Source organism: Rhincodon typus, chromosome 23 (genome assembly GCF_021869965.1).
Source record: "Rhincodon typus isolate 14 chromosome 23, sRhiTyp1.1, whole genome shotgun sequence".
Lineage (NCBI taxonomy): Eukaryota > Metazoa > Chordata > Chondrichthyes > Orectolobiformes > Rhincodontidae > Rhincodon > Rhincodon typus.
This window is the reverse complement of record NC_063354.1, coordinates 20,407,459-20,427,514: the sequence shown is the minus strand read 5'-3', so window position 1 is coordinate 20,427,514 and position 20,056 is coordinate 20,407,459. Positions and strand designations below refer to the sequence as shown.

The 20,056-nt window shown below is 38.4% G+C and overlaps 1 protein-coding gene across 1 annotated transcript in view; it reads right to left on the bottom strand.

The window, feature by feature from the left end:
- sdk2b (sidekick cell adhesion molecule 2b) overlaps positions 1 to 20,056 on the bottom strand; it is a 428,005-nt gene that overhangs the window by 34,420 nt on the left and 373,529 nt on the right. The gene's annotated exons all lie outside the window — the stretch shown is intronic.

Sequence of the window (20,056 nt, the reverse complement as noted above, 5' to 3'; positions counted from 1 at the left end):
TGCCCACTGCCCTCTTCTTTTATACAATTGATGACATATCAATATTTCTTATAACAGGATTGGTCATATGTTGTCAAAACCATCAGATTTAAATTTAGTTGTTTTTTGGTATCTGGGTGCCTGTTTCAAATTGATTGGCTAAATTCAATACTTGTTGTCTTGGTAACAAAACAAAACTGCTGCTTGGCCTGCTAACTGTATGGCCTTCTGATACAAATATTTCAATTCAGGTGCTCTCTGTGCACCTTCGAACCCACAAGCTGCTGTCCACAGATATCCTTTTTGAATCTCTGAACTTAGAAAAAGCACATCATCTGTTTTTTTGCATTGCATTCCCCCTAGCATTTTACAAACACCAATATTTTACAAACGCCAAATTCTAACTTCCTACCTCCTAATCCACAAATACTTTGCCCAACTTTGCAACACCTTCCCCCTTAAGAAAACAAAAATGAACCATCATTGTGAAAAGATGGCTTCGTTTTAAAAACTTTTACTCTAAAACCTTATTCCTAGATTACTACATTATACGGCATTATATTATTACATTATGTTACTAGATCTATAGCTCATTAATCTAGAGTTACATATTTTATACTAATTCCATTTATGTATTACATTGAATGCTACCATTTCTATCTTATATAAACATTTTTATTTTAAAACCGCAATAAAGCACCTGCAATAACATTATCATCACCCGCAACATGCAAAATCTGTAAATTGAATGCTTGTAACATGAGACTCCAACAAAATAATCTGGTGTTCTTGTCCTTAAATCTTTCCAGAAATGTCAAAGGACTATGATCAGTATACATAACCATCTCTGATGCATTGCTTGCAACCTAAACATCAAAATATTGTCAGGCTAGTACCAAACTCAATAACTCTTTTTAAATGGTTGAATATCTTTTCTGGTGGATATTGAGTTTTTTGAAAAATAAGCAATTGGCTTTTCAATTCCACAATCACCCTCCTGTAACAACACAGCTCCAACACCTACATCGCTTGCATCGAAGGCGACTTTAAAAGGTTTCAAGAAATTTGTCATGGCTAAAACTGGTGTGGTGATTAACACTGTTTTTAAATTCTCAAATGCCTCCTGGCATTGTTCTGTTCACCGAAATGTTGTGTTCTTTTTAAACAAATCTGTCAACGGTGCCACTACGCTACTAAAGTTTGGTACAAATTTCCTGTAGAATCCGCTTAATCCTAAAAAATTGTAGAACTTCCTTCTTCGAGGATAGTCTTAGAAATTCCTCGATGGCCTTCTTCATGTTCCTAGGTGTCATCCGTCCATGTCCAATGTTGTGCCCTAAGAACGTCACTTCCACCTTTGCGAATTCTGTTTTTGCCAAGTTTATGACCAACTTTGTCTCCCATAGTCTCTCAAAGAGCTCTGCCAAATGCTCTATGTGATCTTTCCATGAATGGCTAAAGATCACGAAGTCATCTGTGTAGACGGCACAATTAGTCAATCCTGCAACAATTCTGTTCTGTTCATAAGTCTTTGAAAAGTGGCTGGTGCATTTTTCATTTCAAAGGTCGTTACTTTAAATTGATATGGCCCATTTGGGATTACAAAAACAGAAACTTTTTTCACTCTCTCCGACAAAGGTACTTGCCAGTAACCGTGAAATAAGTCCAACTTTATGATGCAAGTGGCTTGTTCTACATTTACCACAGAGTCTTTCAGACTTGGAATTGGGTATGAGTCAGATTTGATCACGGCATTGACCTTTCAATAATCTGTGCAGAATCATTAAATACCATCAGGTTTGGGAACCAAAATGATCGGTGAACTCAACTCGCTTTGACTCGGCTCTATGATGTCTTCTTAGAGCATCGCTTCTACTTCCTTCTGAACCGGTTCTGCTTTGAAAGGATTAAGCCTGTATGGGTGTTGTTTTATTGGAACAACATTCCCTACATCATCTTCATGCACTATTGTTTTAGTCCTCCCCATTCAATTTCTACATATGTCTCGTAGCACTGGAAAAAGTCTTTCAATTCAGCTTGCTATTCCTGGGACAGACAGCTCACAACCTTACCCCATTCCTTAAGGATGTCCTCATTATTCAATTTATTCTGAGGCACATCAAAGTCTACATCATCTGAATTTGATTCCTCACTCTGAGTGGCAGTAACCAATACCTGTTTTAGTAAAGTTTCAGCATGTTCACATGACATACCCGCTAAGTTTCTTTCCTCTCTGGCATCTTTACCAGATAATTCACCTTACTTAACTTCTTCTCAATCTGAAAGGGACCACTAAACATTGCTTTGAAGGGATCTCCTACCACTGGTAACAGCACTAATACTTTATCCCCACAGGCAAACATATGAATTTTAGATTTCTTATCTGCTTCTTGCTTCATTAGGTGTTGTGCCACTTTCAAATATTGTCCAGCTCATTCACCTACCCTGTTTAATCTTTCTCTCATCTCAGATCCATCAACTGTGAGATCTCCAACTTCAGACCTACAAGTTTTTCCCTAAAATAATTTTAAAGGCCCTCTTATTTGGTGGCCGAATATCAATTCAAATGGAGTAAACTCAGTTGGTTCATTTGGAGCATCTCTAGTAGCAAATAATATAAATGGGATATCTTTATTCAAATCATTTGGGTAATCCTGGCAATAAGCCCTCAGCATGGTCTTTAGGGTTTGATGTCACCTTTCAAGTGCTCCCTGGGATTCAGGGTGGTACGCACTTGATTTAAAGTGTTTGATACCTAAACTATTCATGACCTCCTTAAATAATTTGGCAGTAAAATTGGACCCTTGGTTTGACTGAATCTCCCTGGATATTCCATAACGGATAAAGAAAGCAAACAACTCCTCCATGACCTTTCTTGCCTTGACATTCCACAATAGAATTGCCTCCGGAAACCTGGCAGACACATTCATTACGGTTAGCAAATACTGGTTCCCTCTTTTGGTTTTAGGGAGGGGACCTACGCAATCAATCATAACCTGCATGAAAGGTTCTTCAAATGCAGGAACTGGGATCAAAGGCACTGATTTTATTACTGCCTGTGGCTTTCCTACCATCTGACATGTATGACAGGTACAGCAAAATTCAACTACATCTTTATCTAATCCAGGCCAACAGAAATCTTTCTGTATCTTAGCCTGAGTCTTCCTCACTCCTAGATGACCTCTTACAGGTAATTTGTGTGCCCCCCACAATACTTTCTGTCTGTATTCTACTGGCAACACAATCTGGTGAACTTCACCCATTTCTCGTCTGCACTAACCTGCCAAGGTCTCCATTTCCACCTTAAGATTTTATCCTTAAGGTAGTAACATTCTGGAATACATTCTGATTCCTTTTTCGAGTAGGCTTTATGATATAAATCCTTTATCGTCTCATCTTTTTGTTATAATTCCACTAATCTTTCAGAACTAAATACCTCTGCCTCATCCTCTACCTGGTAAGGTTTATCCTTTACCATTTCATCAGAGTGTCCGCTAACTGGACCTCAACTCTTTCATCTTTCTCTTTTGTTTTCCCTCTTTGTTTTAACTTATGGCTGTGGGATCTTGTCACCACACAGTCCAGAAAAATTCCAGGGTATTTTCCTTTTAACTCCTCAGTTTCCCAGTTTTCTTTTGGTTTCTCTTTTGGTTTTGGTCTGGTCATCACTCACACCCGTGATCGAGCTATAGTCAAAAAATGTGGAGCTGGAGAAGCACGGTAAGTCAGGCAGCATCCGAGGAGCAGGAAAGTCAATGTCTTGGGTTGAAACCCCTCGCCGGTCCTGAAGAAGGGTTCTGACCTGAAACGTTGACTTTCCTGCTCCTCAGATATTGTCCGACCTGCTGTGCTTTTCCAGCTCCACATTTTTTGACTCTAGCTTCCAGCATTTGCAGCCCTTTTTGTCTCCAAGTTGTGATTGAACTATATTGTTTCCAAGAATAAACTGTATTCCTGGAATAGCCAATTTTTCAATTGCTCCCACTGTCACTTTCCCAGTCTTGATTGGACTTTCTCGCCTTATCTTACACAGGGGAACACTAATTCTCTCTCCATTTATTCCACAGATTATCACTGTCCCTCGGGCAATATTTCGGAAGGACTGCAAATAATTTCATCTCTTACTATTAGAGACTGACCAGCTCCTGTATCTCAGTATTTTAATTTCTTTACCTACTCCCCCTGTTCTACCTGAGTAACGTTACCCACAGAGGTGAAGTCTTTGAAAAGATTGGGTGCTATCTTACTATCCAGCCTGTGACTAGGTTATGTACTGTCCTGCAGCTCCTTGAGTTCTCTTGGGATTGCCTTCACTACCTCAACTAATTCCACTGGTTTAGCCTTTTTTACCTTATCCTTTTTCCCCAGTGCCTTTCTTAAACCACCAGCACTGTGACTTTATGTGTCCCACCTTATTGCAGTGGAAACACCTGAGTTCTTTCACCTCTTTTCCATCCTCTGGGTTTCTTTTTTCACATGTGGTAAACTATTCTCAGTGTGATCTACTTTTCATTTTTCGTTGACGGATCTCCTTCTTTCCCAATTTCTATCCCTCACCGAATTAAATTGCTGTCAGAAGCTAGGTTTCGATTTATGCACTAGTGCGTATTCATCTGCCATCTCTGCAGCTCTTCTCACTGTTTCAACTTTCTGTTCCTCAACATGAGTTATTATCACATCTGGAAGTGAGTTTAAACTCCTCCAGTAGAATAATATCTCTAAGAGCCTCATATGTCTTTTCTATCTTTACCACTCTCACCCATCTATGGAAGTTGCTCTGTTTAATTTTTTCAAACTCGATATAAATCTGAACTGGTTCCCTTTTTACATTTCTGAACGATTATTTAAATGCTTCTGATACTAATTTGTAGACACTCGAAATAGCTTGTTTTACATTTTCATATGCTCTTGGAACGTCCTCTGACAGCGTTGCAAACACCTCACTGGCCCTGCCTACCAACTTGGTATGAATTAACATTACCCACATTTTCTCTTGCCAGTTCATCTGTTCAGCTGATTTCTCAAAGGAAAGTGTAAAAGGCTTCTACATCTTTTGCATCGAATTTTGGTAAAATTTTGACATATTTATATATATCCCCACCAGGTCTCTGGCTACAATGTGTTTGCTCATCATCCCCCTCCTCCTCACTAAGCCTATCTTCTGCCTTCATTTCCATCATTTTAAGTTGGCTATCCTGTCTAATTTGCAACTTCTAAAGTTCAAACTCTCTCTCTTTCTCCCTTTCTTTCTCTCTCTTTTTCTTTTTATTTTTCCTCTACTTGTAACCATAATTCAAACAGTTCCTTTCCTGTTCAAGCTGCTTCCGCTGCAATTGAATTCTAGCCATTTCCAAAGATTCTGATGGCCTTTCTAGCAAATTTAAATGTCGAGCTATTGCTGTTCTTTTCTCACAGGTAAAGGCAACCCCAACTCCAGCATGTCTGCCAGTTCCAGCAAATTTTCCTTGCTCACCTTTTGTAAAATCCCCAAAGCCACTTCTTCCACTCCCAGTGACTGAAAGAGCCATTACCTGACTTTTGATTTAATCAACAACAAGCAACCAAAATTAAACAGATTTTCCACTTCTCACCTAAATTTTACTTAAAGATCTAAGACATTAGTCCCCAAGTCCTTTAAATCTGCGGGACCTTTTGTACCCTAAATCTGTTCAAATCTGTCCAGATCCTTCCAAATCCATTCAAATCTGTTCAGATCACGGATATGATCTGTCCCAACCTGTCCAAATCCCAGACCTGAGCAGGCCAGATCCCGGACCTGAGCCCTCAATGTTATAAAGTGGAGACAGACTCCCCACCACTCCCCCCCACCCCACCCCTGAGAACTAAAGCCAAAAGAGGAGCACTTCGCCCTACAATCTGTAAAAGGAACTTGCAGGAACTTCTTGTGGTAAAATCCCTGACACTAACTGATAATCCATAAGTAACAATTTATTTATCTAACTTTAACAGTGAACAAATTAACTGAATAAACCCCCTATAACTACTAACTATTCCTGAAAAAAAAATTCTAATCATATGCTGTTCCAATAAATACAAGTCCCACTTGTATATATAAAAAAAATTAGTCTCTCAAAATTACAGCCAGATTATGTGTTTTTTGGAATGTTCTGTGCCTTCTCTGTTAAACGTTCTATCAGGAATGCTTTCTCTATGAGCTCTTCAGTTAGGAATCTTACCTAGGAGTGCCGTGGTACCGCTGTGAATAGATGGTGCTTTCTCTAAGAGCTGAGAGTTGTTATCTCTAGCAGATGACAGGTTGCTTTCCTGTCTTTGCCCAACTGCTCTCTTCTTTTATACCCTTGATGACACATCAATATTTCTTACAATAGGACAGGTCCTATGTTGTCAAAACCATCAGATTTAAATTTAATTGGTTTTTGGTATCTGGGTGCCTGTTTCAAATTCAAAACTTGTTGTCTTGGTAACAAAACAAAACTGCTGCTTGGCCCGCTAACTGTACTACCTTCTCATATAAATATTTCAATTCAAGTCTCTCTGTGCATCTGCGAACCCACAAGCTGCTGTCCACAGATATCCTTTTTTAATCTCTGAACTTAGAAAAAGCACATTATCTTTTAAAGGGACCACATACTGCTCCCCCCCCTAGCATTTTACAAACACCAATATTTTACAAACAGCAAATTCTAACTTCCTGCCTCCTAATTCACAAATACTCTACCCAACTTCGCAACATAACCAAAGATACCAGTTATTTTAGAATTATGAGTATTATATAATTATTATGTTCTGGAAATAGCTCCTTAATGTAAGATTAAATGGGGGGAATAATATGACCTTCCCTGATGTCTGCTTTACAACATGCCTGCCACAAGTAAAGATCAATGGGAGGCCCAGGTATGTTACTTGGCTAATTGTGAGAGGTGTTCACTAGGGAGACAACAGCAGTTTTTGAGTTTACAATAGGTGGTCTCTGAGTCACCCGAAGTCCCAGAGAGTTGTTATAATTATTAGGTTATTAATAGTTGTACTATAAACTGTTCATTTAATATCAACATGAAAGAGCGTTGAGCTCTCACGGATAGCTGATTAGCATTTATGTCTCGATAATAGCCCATGTGCTTCATATTGTCTTGGATAAGGTTGCAGATTAACCCAATGTAAAAATCAGGCTGCAGTCTTTCTATGGTTATAACTGAAAGCATTTTGAGTCAGCCTGCATGCGACAGAGAGAGAGTAGCAAAAAATTCAGTATGGCTTGCTATGCAGGAATGTGGAATAGCTAATACTCAATTGAAAACACCAGATTTTTATGGGAAGAGAAAATATCACTCGTAAAGATATTTCTAAGATTCTAGGTTGTCAGGTGAGAAAAGAATTGTATAATAATAAATCCTTGGGAGCAAAGAATCACTTTGGATTGATTCTGGGAAAAAATTGAAAGTCTATATAAATGACAATGAAATGTGAAATTGTAAAGGGTGCTTTGTTATTATTTGGCTAGGATCCAGTAATCTATTTTTAAAGTAGAAAAAGTTAGAGATCCCAGGTACTTACTGCAAGGATAAAACCATGAGATTCCATAGTTTTGAACAAATAACAATAAACTCTACTCTCCAAAGTTAGAAAAGTTATATGCAACTTGTATTTTAACTTTCAGAATGAACATGAAGTAAATATGGGTAATAGATAATCTGTAGTCAAACACCAACAGAGCACATCAAGACAGATCCCATAGATTCCTCAGCAACCCCTGAGGCATTAGTGACATTGTGGGTCATCAAATGTCATTTTAATATTACAAGGTATTTCAATGCTTTACTGTTGAAGACCTACCTTCACAATTCCCTCAAAAGCTTCTTGCATGGACTACTTCAACGACTGCTCTTGTTCTGGTACTTCACTTTCATAATTAGGGCAGAATTGTGGAAACTGCACTCCAGCTCAGGCAAAATTTCAGCTTTTCACAGTTAGCTAACTTCACCCTACATTTCTTCAAGCTACACTCTTGATCAGCAGTAAAAAGCTAATACTGCTTCTATGCTTCCTTTACCCTTCTCTCAGCTGCACTGACTTATTAATGGAATATGGCTTCTCTGATCCTCTATACTATGCAGAGCTTTTCTTGAGCCATCTACCCAACACTTAAGAGAAGGGGAGCCAGGGGGTGCAGCTGAGTCCTAAAAGGTTGGATCCTGCTACAGCAGCACCTTTTCATATGGAGCCACTTCTCCTGATAGCATTTGTTACCGATCAATATCTGCCTTTGAGAAGTTGGTTGTGATGCATCTTCTTGAACTGCGATAGCCTACGTGCTGCAGGTATACCCACAGTGCTGTTTGTGAGACAGTTCCATTAGTTTGTGACAGTGGTAGTGAAGAAATGTGGTGTGTAACTTGGATGGAACTTGCATGTTCCCATGCATATGCTGACCTTGTTCTTTTAGTTGGTGAACATTGCAGATCTGGAGGGTCTCAAGGTGCCTTGGTAATTTGTACATTATTGTATCTTGTACATTATCAAATTGCTAATGCTATGTGGCATTTGTAAGAAAAGAATGATTGCTTTATGCGATGATAAGGTGCAATCAAGCATCCTGGTTTATCCTGGATGGTTTCAAGCTTTGAGCATTTTAGGGGCTGAACCCATTCATGCAAGTGGAGAATATTTCATCACATGTCTGACTTTTGCCTTAAAGACTGTGGACAGGCTATTGGGAATCAGATGAGATACTCAGCTAGAATTCTCAGTCTCTAATCTGTTTTTGTAACCACAGTATACATACGGCTACTTCAGTTAAGTTTCTGGCCAATGGTATCCTTTATGATGTTGACGATGGGAGATTCAGCAATAATGCTGTCATTGAAGTTTAAGGGAGAAGGTTGGATTCTCTTTTGTTGGAATGAGCATGCTCGGCACTCGTGTGGCATGACTAGTACTTGATACTTAGCCCGAGTCCGAACAATATCTAATAATAAATGATTCTGAAAATATTCAATCATCAACAAACATTCCCACTCTGACATTACATAATGGGAAGATGAGTTCTGATGAAGTCACTGGACTTGAAACATTAACACTGTTTCCTCCCCACAGATGTTACCAGATCTGCTGGGTTTCTCCAATAATTTCTGTTTCAGATTTCCAGCTTTATTTTGTGGTAGTTTCCCCCAGTTCCCATTGATTTCAATTTTGCCAGAGTTCTTTGTTGTTACATTTGGTTAAATACTGGCTTGATGTCAAGATCAATCCCTCTCCTCTTATCTCAGGAATTCAGCTTTTTTTAAATTGATTGAGCAGGCCTACAATGCAATCTGGAGCTGGATGATCCTGCTTACTGTCACAGATGGATCCATTCCTTTGCTGATAATCAAGAGTCGACTGATGGGTACTACTAATTGGCTGGCTTGAGTTTGTCCAGCTCTTTATGAAGACATCATAAATTTTTTTCAATAATTAAGAAAACTTGAAGTACTAATATTTGCCGATGCTTGGCCCAAAAAAAAAAGCAAATTAGTTATGAAAATCCTTGTGTTTGCAATTGAAATATTCAAGTAGTACTCATTCATTTTGGGCTGCATTGCAATCACTTTATTTCCATTAACCTCAGGAACACATGACATAGTCACAAAAGCATGCAAGCATGATTCTGGATCAATATTTGTACTGCAAACAAAATCCTGAATATGTTCATAGTGGTGCTGTCAATCCTAGTACAGTGATGACTGAAAGATTGATATGTAATAATATGATACAGCTTCAACTTTCGGCACTTGCAGACACCTAACTCAAAAAGCATTTGAAAGACAGGGTGTGGTATTGAAACAGCAACACCACTAATTCTTTAACAAACTATTTCAACAATTCAAAAGAAGCTCCTCCTAACTGATTAAACACAATGCATGTGCAAGATTTGAGCAACGGCAGCGTTTGTGAATCCAGTACATAAATAACTTATTCTGAAGTCTGTAGTGAAAAGTACTAGACCATTTAATTGGTCTGACATTTATAGGTTTTCATGCCTTTTTGAACTGAACCTCATGGACTACTTAAGGCCTCCGACTTAATTTTTTTTGCTGCGTTAACTAGTATCAGCTGCGATTATAACTGTCATACTGCAATTAATCTAACTGAAGATGTGTGAAGAAAGTGAAAATTAATCCAGGTTCCCACTTTTCACTAGAAATGATCTCTATTGTAATAAATACCGATATTAATATACACAAGTAAGGTCTACCATCTACAATTCAACTGCTGAACTCAAATAAGAATGGCCGTCTAGGATCAATAGTAAAATGTAGTTGAACATACAAAGCAAAATTTAATTCAGCCCACCGTGGAACGGAACATAATGGCCAGACCTACTTATCCATTCTGAAGAAGGGTTACTAGATCTGAAACATTAACTCTGCTTTCTCTCCACAGATATTGCTACAGGCCTGCTGAGTTTTTCTAGCAATTTCTGTTTATGTTCCTGCTTTACAGCATCTGCAGTTCTTTGTTTTTTTTTCCCATTTATTTGTGGAACAGGTTATTCAATACTCTGCTGGTAGCAGGAAGCCCTTCAATGATTAAGTTGTTGGCAGCGAGTGGCCAATGAGAGAAATTTGCCACTCCTAGTGGCAAGTAATTTCAGCTCATTGATAAAGGATTAAATGGAAGTTTAACTAATTGCTTAGTGATTAATTGAGCATTGCACAGCTTTCTCAAGACTGCTGAAGGCTACCCCTCATGATTATTCTATTTTTGAACCTGTGGGTTCCTTCAACATGCACATGATCAGGAACCAAGGAGTTGTTTACAAGTAAAGCTGATTGGTTCTCAGCAAACTGAAAACAAGTTATAGAGAGACAGAGAAGACACAGAGTAGGTGCCTGCTTTGTGCAGTAACAAACTCTGCTTAACCTTGAGGAAAACCGGGTGCCTTTCCTGCAGCAATTGCTGTGAACTGTGACTTTCTACTTGATAAATCAGAAATTTTCCAGTTTTCAGTTCTATATTTGTTAAGAACCAGGGAAGTTCCTAGACAAAGACAACTGACCTCCAAGGACCTAGCTAGCCAAAGAAGGAAAATCTCAGAATTGGGATGCAAAGCCAACTGAACAGGCCTTAGAATTTTCTACTTCCACCAATAATCTATTTTCTCTATTTGTGTGTGTGTGTGTGTGTGTGTGTGTAAACTGTAGTTAAAAGGGGATTTGAGATTTAAATAGTAATGTTATAAGCCAATGGTTTATATCTGATTACCTATAGCTATAGTCTAATTACTCATAATCAATTATAATTTTTGTTTTGTACAGAAACCTGGCTTTCCATTAACCTCTATCTGAAAGTCAAGTAAATTGGGGTACAGTGCATACTTGTAATAAAAGTTTAACATTTGGTGACTCTGGGATTAGTGGGGTTTGGGTTACAGTGTGCTACCCTAGTGAGTCTAATGGCTGCTAGAATTTAACCATCTCCTCTGAAACTTCAAAGTCATTGATTCAATGAAACACCCAACAACCACATCTGGGTTTTATCATTGACTAGAAACTTAACTAAATTAGCCATTTAATACTAGTTAAAAGAACTATCAAATGATTAGAATTCTGTAACTCCCCTTCTGACTCTATAAACTGTCACTATAATGTTTTTAAGTTAAAAGGTATAAGACGGGAATATGCTACGTGAGTGCAGCTCCAAACAACTCAAGAAGTTTGATGCCATCAAGGTGAAAGCAGTCTGATTCATTTGCATCCTATTCCTCATGTTAAATGTTCACTCCCTCCACCATCTGTGCACAATTGCATTAATGTATACCATCTACAAGGTACACTGCAGCAACCCCTCAAGGTTCCTTAACAGCAGTTCTGAAATCTGCATCCTTTGCCACCTAGTAGAACAAAAGTAGCAAGCACGTGGAAACATGACCATCTCTATGTTCTTTTCCAAGTAGCACCATCCTGACTTCAAACTATACTGCCATCCTTCTTCATTAATGCATCAAAATCCAGTAGTCCCTCCCAGCAGTATCATGGATGGATCTATTCCATATTGACTGCAGTAGTTCAGGAAGACAGCACATCATCACCTTCTTAAGGGAAATTAGAATTGGCATTAAAAGTTAGCCTTGCCAGTGGCATTTACAACCCATGCACAAGTATAAAAATAGAGTCCTGACACTGATTTTAACAAATCTTATCAAAATTACTTTCAGATTTTAGCCAATTGCACAAAACCAGGACATTGAGAACCAACAGGTCTTGGTGCTAATGTGCAAGTAGTTATGTGAAATTAAAGCTGAAACATTGTATTAAAGCAGAGCTAAAATGTGTCTACCAAAAACTAATCTGATTTCAAACAACAGAGTAGCAGCACAGCGTATTTGAGCTCCATATTGCCAAAAAGTGAGTCGATTCAGGAGTGTATAGCCACAGCAAAACACATCTTGGGGTTAACACTAGCATTTAGGTTCTCACGTCACAGGGGCAGAACATCAGACACTTAGACAAGTCACTGCTATACACCCTACTGGACAGCGTTGTAAGCATTATTGCTTGAGCTTTAGTGGTATAATTAAGAAGAAAATTTGAAAGGAAGAGAGAACTTAGGACAAAATAAAAAGGGAAAACAATCATTTACAGGTTATGGAATTAAGGATTAACTGCATAATGGTTCAGTAGATAAACTTCTTTTTCTGCTGTGATATTTGGCTTTACTGAGCAAGTTCAATTCTCAAACTTGTGTAGAGTAGCTGATTTCAGACATGCAACAATTCAGTGCTACATTTAACCCCCCAACTCCAAGAGAAAATAATTAGTGAGGGAATACAATACTAATCAGTGAATTCTGTAATACCATTTTATATTTATTGGCATTTTAATATCAAAGCACTTAAAAGAGACCAACCAGAAAATAAAAACTGCATGTGGAAGGAAAGATCAGGATGTTAGGAAGAGTAACCAAAAACTTGCTTAATTAAGTGCACTTTAAATGTAATCTTATAGAATGACAGAAAGGTAGAGACCCAGTGGAGTTTAGGAAAGGAATTACAGGATTGCCAGTTAGTTAAAGACAAAGAAGACGATGAAAATGCCAGAATCAGTGGTAGAATGTTCAATGGAAATTGTAGGCAGAAATTACATAGATAGGAATTAGTGAGACCATGAGAGTATTTAAACATAAGAATTTTTTTAAAATTGAAAGCTTTGGAAAATGGATGTTTACTGGAGATCAATGAGATTGAAATAACAGGGATGTGCAACTTGGTTATGGATAGGATATGGGCAGAGAAAGTTAAGGGAGCATTGTCAGGAGAGTAACTGAAGGGTCAAGTCTAGAAGTGTCCAGAAGTCAAGTGGTGTGGGCCTGGGCGGAGAAGCAATTGTTGGAGATGTAATGGATATGACGAGTTAGGAAAGAGTGGAGCAAGTGAAGTCAGTTCCACTGAGCTGAACAACAGAGGAAAGGCATTGAAGAAGGATAGTGCAACCAACCATATGAAGGGCTACAGGAAGTTTGGGAAGGCAAGTCATCAGGGAGATGGCCTGTTGATATTCTTAAATGACTATAAATTGACTGCTTAAGTGTCTTAATTGATGACAGGTTAAGAATGTTTCCAGTTGACTTTCTTGTGCAGAATTTAATTGGTGAGGTGGCAAATTGGAGCCAGGTATCTCACCATGACTGTCTCAGGGATGAAGTTTTGTTTGTATGGTTTTCTCAGATAATTTCTGGTTTTGTATCCAAGTGGCCATTGTTATTGCATGCAACTTGATAATGAGTATTGAAGGGCTTTGGAAAATGAGATTGCTTTATGTTCATTTTCTTTTATTTTTCAGGGCTGTTGGTGTCACAAGAAAGGCCACATTTATTGCCTGTGCCAAACTGCCATGGAGAAGGTGACAGCAAACTGCCTTCTTGAACTACTTCTATAGGTCTTTTCTAATCTCCCACAGTACCATTAGGAAGGGAGTTCCAAGGTTTTGACCCAGAAGTGACAGTAATATAGCACCAAGGCTTGGAAGGAAACTTGTGGGTGTTGGTGTTCTCATAACTGCTGCTCAGTCCTTCTAATTTATTAAGGTCATGGGTTTGGAAGGTACTGTTGAAGTGGTCTTGGTGAGTTCCTGCACTGGTCCCTGTATATAGTATACATACTGCTGTTGTATGTCAGTAATGGAGGGAGTGAATGTTTAAGGTGATCATTGATCTTGACAATCAAATGGACTGCTTTTTAGAAGATTGTGTCAAACTTTGAGTGTTATTGGAGTTGCAGTCACTGGAGAAATGATGAGTATGCATCCTGCTGCTAACTTTAGATTGCCCTGTGGATGGTAGACAGACTCTGGGGAATCATGAGTTGTTACTAGCCACAGAGTTCTCAATTCGTAGCCTGTTCATGAAGCCACTCTACTCGTATCGCTCATTCAGTTCAGTTTCTCGTCAATGACAACTTTGTACAGGATGTCAATTGTGGAGAACTCAGCAATGTTAATGACTTTGAATGTCAAGGAGGGAAGGTTAGATTTTCTTTTTCTTGTTAGAGATGGTTGTTGTCTGCTCTTGTATGGTGTGAATGTAACTTGCCACTTATCAGGCTAAAGCTGAATGTTGTCCAAGGCTTGCTTTTGTGTCTGACGGGTTCTGAATAGAATTGAATGCAATCGTTAATAAACACCCCACTATTGACCTTATGATGGGAAGAAGGTCATTGATAAAATAGCTGAAGATTGGTCCTGGAACACTGCTGCAGGAATTTTCAGCAATGTCCTAGTATTAGTACGATTAGCCTCAAACAGCCATAGCCATCTTCCTTTTGTATTAGATATGACTTCAACTAGAAGACAGCTTCCCTCTCGATTCTCATTGAATTCAATTATATCTGGGCTCCTTGATGCCACATGTGGTTAAAGGGAAGTTACTGTCACCTCCATTCCTGAATGCAGCTCTTTGTCTATGTTTGGACCAAGGCTGTAATGAAGCCAAGAGCTCAATGGACTTGGTGGCTGGCAAAACCCAAACTAAGCGTGGGTGAGGAAGTTAACTACTGCTCAATAATACTGTTGGGGACACTGTCCATCAATTTGCTGATATGAAGAAGAGATTCATGGGGCTCTGAAATGGTCAGATTTCAATTGCCCTGCTTTTTTTTTGGACAGGACATATTTGGGCAAGTTTTTACACTATCTGGTAAATGCCAGTGTTGTCGCTGTATTGGAACAACTTGGCTAGAGTGCCTCAACTATTCATACAGGTTTATCTAGTCATTCTTGTTTCATGGGTTTTATTCGAACTTAAGGTGCACTTTTCTGTAAATGTAGTGTCAGTGTGAATAAATCTTTGGTTTGCACTGATGTTAAACTTGAGCAATGTAACTTCAGAGTCAGTCAGGCTCCAGAGCGAAGAGAAGTTAACACTTTTTCTTCAGTGTCACCCAATATTGAATTATTCCTTGGTTTTTTTTTCTGGATGTAGGATTGCCCAACTATTATAACATTGGGGTAAATTAATGTGACTTCTCACTAACATTACAGTTATGGGGTAATATAACCCTATTTGGATATTCTGTTTCTCATATTTCTGATGTCGTGTCTTTCACTTATTTTGTCCACTGAATATTCCATTCAATTTTCATATGGATTCTCAAAATGGATTGTGATGTACTCTCTGGAGAATTGCAGCTATTTTGATTAAGTTCATAAAGTTCCACTTGTCCTGCTAAACTCTTGAATACTTGCATTGTGTATCGACATTTGCTGTTAATTTCCTGCTGGTTATTAATAGTGTGTTGATTGAAACAAATCTCTGTAAGAACATTAAGACAGATGAACTTTTTTTGAGATTGCCGCTGTTTTCCTAGCAGAGATATGAAGAGGCAGAAAGAAAGGACAGTTCAAGAACAGATTTACCGTTTGTAATTGGCAGTCTTTCTATTGACACAGCTGTTATTAAGAGTGCATTTAATATGTAAATCTGTTCATGCCCAATGATAGCTTAACCTCTTTAACTTGAAGATAATTGTGGGTTGTTTCCATAGGGTGCTATTAGTACAATAGATTTCTAATTCTATTGCATTCAATATTCTGCTCCAAAAGTAGACAAAATATGAAGTAGCAATAAGGTTTAATGTTGCTATAATCTGTTCTTTCAGAGAAATCTAGCAGATGCTCAATTGTCTTCAGCAGAATACTCAATGTATTCTGGCTAGCAAGTATTTGGTGTTTTACTTCAATGGATGTTTAGTAGTCTAATATAATTGTGCATCATACATATTCAGTAACTCCTGTTCACCAATTCCTCAAGGCTATTGAGGTGGAACATTAAGATAACTTATTTCTAAGTTATCTTTAAGATCCATCTTTATTATGAACAGAGTTAGCAAAGTGGGCAGCATGGTGGCACAGTGGGTAGCACTGCTGACTCACTGTGCCAGGGACCTGGATTCAATTCCACCCTCGGACGACTGTCTGTGTGGAGTTTGCACATTCTCCCCGTGTATGTGTGGGTTTTCCCTGGGTGCTCCGGTTTCTTCCCACAGTCCAAAGATGTGCAGGCTAGGTGGATTGGTCATGCTAGATTGCCCGTAGTGTTCAGGGATTTGTACACTAGGTGGGTTCTAGGGGGATGGGTTTGGGTGGGTGCTTTGAGGGTCTGTGTGGACTTGTTGGGCTGAAGGGCCTGTTTCCACACTGTAGGGATTCTTTCAAAAAAAAAGTATTTTATGTAATTGTGTGTGAGGAGGCAAGGTGATTTTTGTATTCTCTCATTGGATGTAAGTATTGCTGGCAACACTAGCATTTGCTGCCTAACCCTAATTGCTCTCGAAGATGGTGGTGAGCCATTTTCTTCAACTGCTGCAGTCTGTCTGCCAAATGTCCTGCTAGGAAGGAAGGTCTAGATCCAGTGAACTGAAAGAGTGACGACATATTTCCAGTCAGGATGGTATATGGCTTGGAGGGGAACTTGTTGGTTGTGATATTTCCATGTGTCTGCAGTTCTTATCTTGCTGGGTGGAAGAAGTTGCACACTTAGAAAGTGCTATCCAAGGAGATGTGATCTTGTGGACAGTACACATGACTGTTGTAGTGCATTGGTGATAAAGGGAGTGAATGTTGAAGGCGGTGGATGGGTACTAATCAAGTTTGCTGCTTTCAATGGTGGCAAGTTTCTTGAGTGTATTTAGAGCTGTACTCGGCAATGGACTTGGAAAGTATTCTGTTATGTTCCTGATTTGTTCCTTGTGGATGGGCTGTGAGGAGTCAGAAGTTATTCACCTCAGAATTCTCAATCTCTGACCTGCTCTTATAGCTGCTGCATTTATATGGCTAGCTCAAGTCTCTGGTAAATGATAAGCACAAGGATGTAGATGGTAGGGGAGTCAATGATGATAATGCCATTGAATACCAAGGAATAATGGCTAGATTCTCTCTTTGTTGGAGATAGTCATTGCCTGGCACGTGTGTGGCACAAGCTTTACTTGCCGCGTACCAACCCAAACCTGAATATTGTATTGGTCTTGCTGCACATGGACATGAACTACTTCAGTACCTGCATTAAAATATTCTGACAAAAATAAGCCCCTGCCACTCTTACCTATGTATGAATAAACCTTCGTTCAAAGTTTAAGCTACAGTCTGATAGAATAAACAATCTCACTTCCTGAAACCTAGAAAATTATAAGAGAGCTTGTGATGTATCTAATAACCTAAAATGAGTGACATTTATTTTTACAAGAACATAAGGCTTATGAGTGCATAAAGTTACACTACAGTTCGTAGGGATTGAGGGGCTACATATTGAGTCCGAGTTATTAAAAAAAAAGTAATTGAGTTTGTTTATTCTATCAGTTACAGATGATCTGAAAATGAGAAATCATGGTTTTGGACCAAAAGAAGCATTACATTACCAAGTTAGATATCAGTTTCAAATCTTAAAAATATATGTACATAGCAATAGCTTTTAATTTTCTAGGATTTCATAGGATGATTGAGAGCCCAAATGATATTTGTTGCAAATCTGGATGTTCAGGATTGAGATCATACTGACATATGACAATAATTAACGTGAAACTTTTTTGTATACTCTAAATAATAAAGTTATAAAAGGCTTAACATCTTTGCTTCAATGATGGTGAAAGTGATTTCATGAGCATATTCCTTATTACACTATGCAATTTCAACTCCTTTGACTTGTGAGGAAAAGATTTAACTGAAATACTAATAAATATTTGGTTTCAATTGCAATTTTTGCTGAAGAAATTCTTCGAAAGTTGACGAAAAAGCTGCACAGATCCTGAACTAAACTATTATTCTAAAGTAACTTGTTTTCAAGTACTGTGTTAAAAAGCAACAGTAGTCAAAGAGGAACATATTCTTGTGGTTTAGGGTAGGAATTTGAGAGAAAGCTCTTCATTTTAAATACAAAAGTCCTTTCATACGGAAAAAGTTAGATGTGATAGCTTTCAGAGGAGGCTCTAGTTTCACCATTCTCTGGCCAATCATGTAGGATCCTGCCCCTCCCCCACGTTGGCTGCTGTCCAGTTTCATTTGGCTACAATCTTTCTGCAAACCGCAAACCTTTTCTATCAGCCTGTGACACAGAAAGGCCCCATCTCACTCAGCCATCATGCACAGACAGAGAAAGCTTTGTCACCACAGTCACAGAAAACATGAATATTTTCTACCCCCTGGCACTTTACTTATGCTTTACATAATGCTTTGAATCTTTTGCCCTGATATCTAACTTGAACTGGAGCAAGAGGAATTTGATTCAACCAGCACTCAGTTTATACCAGTGCTTGCATTGGACTATGTCACATTACAAATCCTTGATGTGAAATCTGTCAAGAATAAGGAAACAAAGATTAATTCAGTTAAGGCTGTTTGCTATCCTACTTTCAGCTATCCAATTCTGAAGGCCTGGGAAGTAGAAGCTTTCATTCTAAATTATGTTGAATGTATTTCTGCACTAAGATTTTGTTTTTACAAAAATGTTTGGTTGGTTAAATACATTTCAATTGCACAAAACTGTTTCCTTCATAAAAATGCAATTACCAGGGATTTTCTTGCCTATTATAATGGTTGCAATTCCATGAACTGAGTCTGGATACTGTGCAAGTCATGCATGATGCTGAGAAGGATTTTGGGTAAGGGGAAAAAAAAAGCACTTTTCTGAATGGTCACCCAGCTGCCTGTTTGATATAGCTCAGCAAGTCATACTTTCATTGTAGCCTCTGGTTTAGCTGTGCAGTTAAGGTGCTGCAAATTTACGGGTGTAGGAGAGGTGCTGTTAAATTTGCTGCAGTATTTCTACTTCCAATGACCCCTGAATTTGTAAACTTTCACAGTTATAAGCTGCAGACAAAGCTTGGATTTTAACAACAAAAGGAATATGAATGAAAGTGAAATACGGTCACAGGGCTGCAAACTAGAAACACGGCATTTCTCTGCAATGTTCTCTTTCTTAGGTTTTCTACATTTTTTTTGTCTTCTTCTAAGCTTGCTTAGCTATTGAACGTATGAAGATTTTCTTCGTAACAATACTATGGCTTTAAGAGTTGTATTTTGTCCTTTTTTTGTGAAGAAAGGTTGAGACAGAGATACCAAGCAGTCTGCCCCAAAGCCAATAAAGGAAAAAAGCTTGTGAGGCCTTGGGGCTTCTTTTAAAAGTTGGAACAATAGAAGCAGCCTGAATAGGTGGTGTTATGCTCCCAAAGAACTAGGTTTTTTTTTAGATTTAGCTTTTAACAGCAGATGTTGCTGGGGTCTTGAACCTGGATTTGGAAGCTGTTTTTCCTCTCTGATAATAGCTAAAAGCTGGGGGTTCTCTTCCTGCTGCTAGAATTGCATGTGAGACAATCTATTTTACTGAATTTGCCTTTGCTAAGGGTGTATTTACGGGATGTTATTATATTGGAACAGTTCCTGCTTAGTAATTAAGTAATCTTGTATTCTGTTAAGTTTCCCAATAGAGTTGTTATTCCAATTCTTTCTTTTATTGTATTTTAACCATAGTGTATGAATGAAGTGTGTTTACTTCAAGATTGATACTCTGACCAATCAAATTGCATCTGGAACTCAACACCTGGCAGTTGACTTTAAAATAAGAAAAAGTT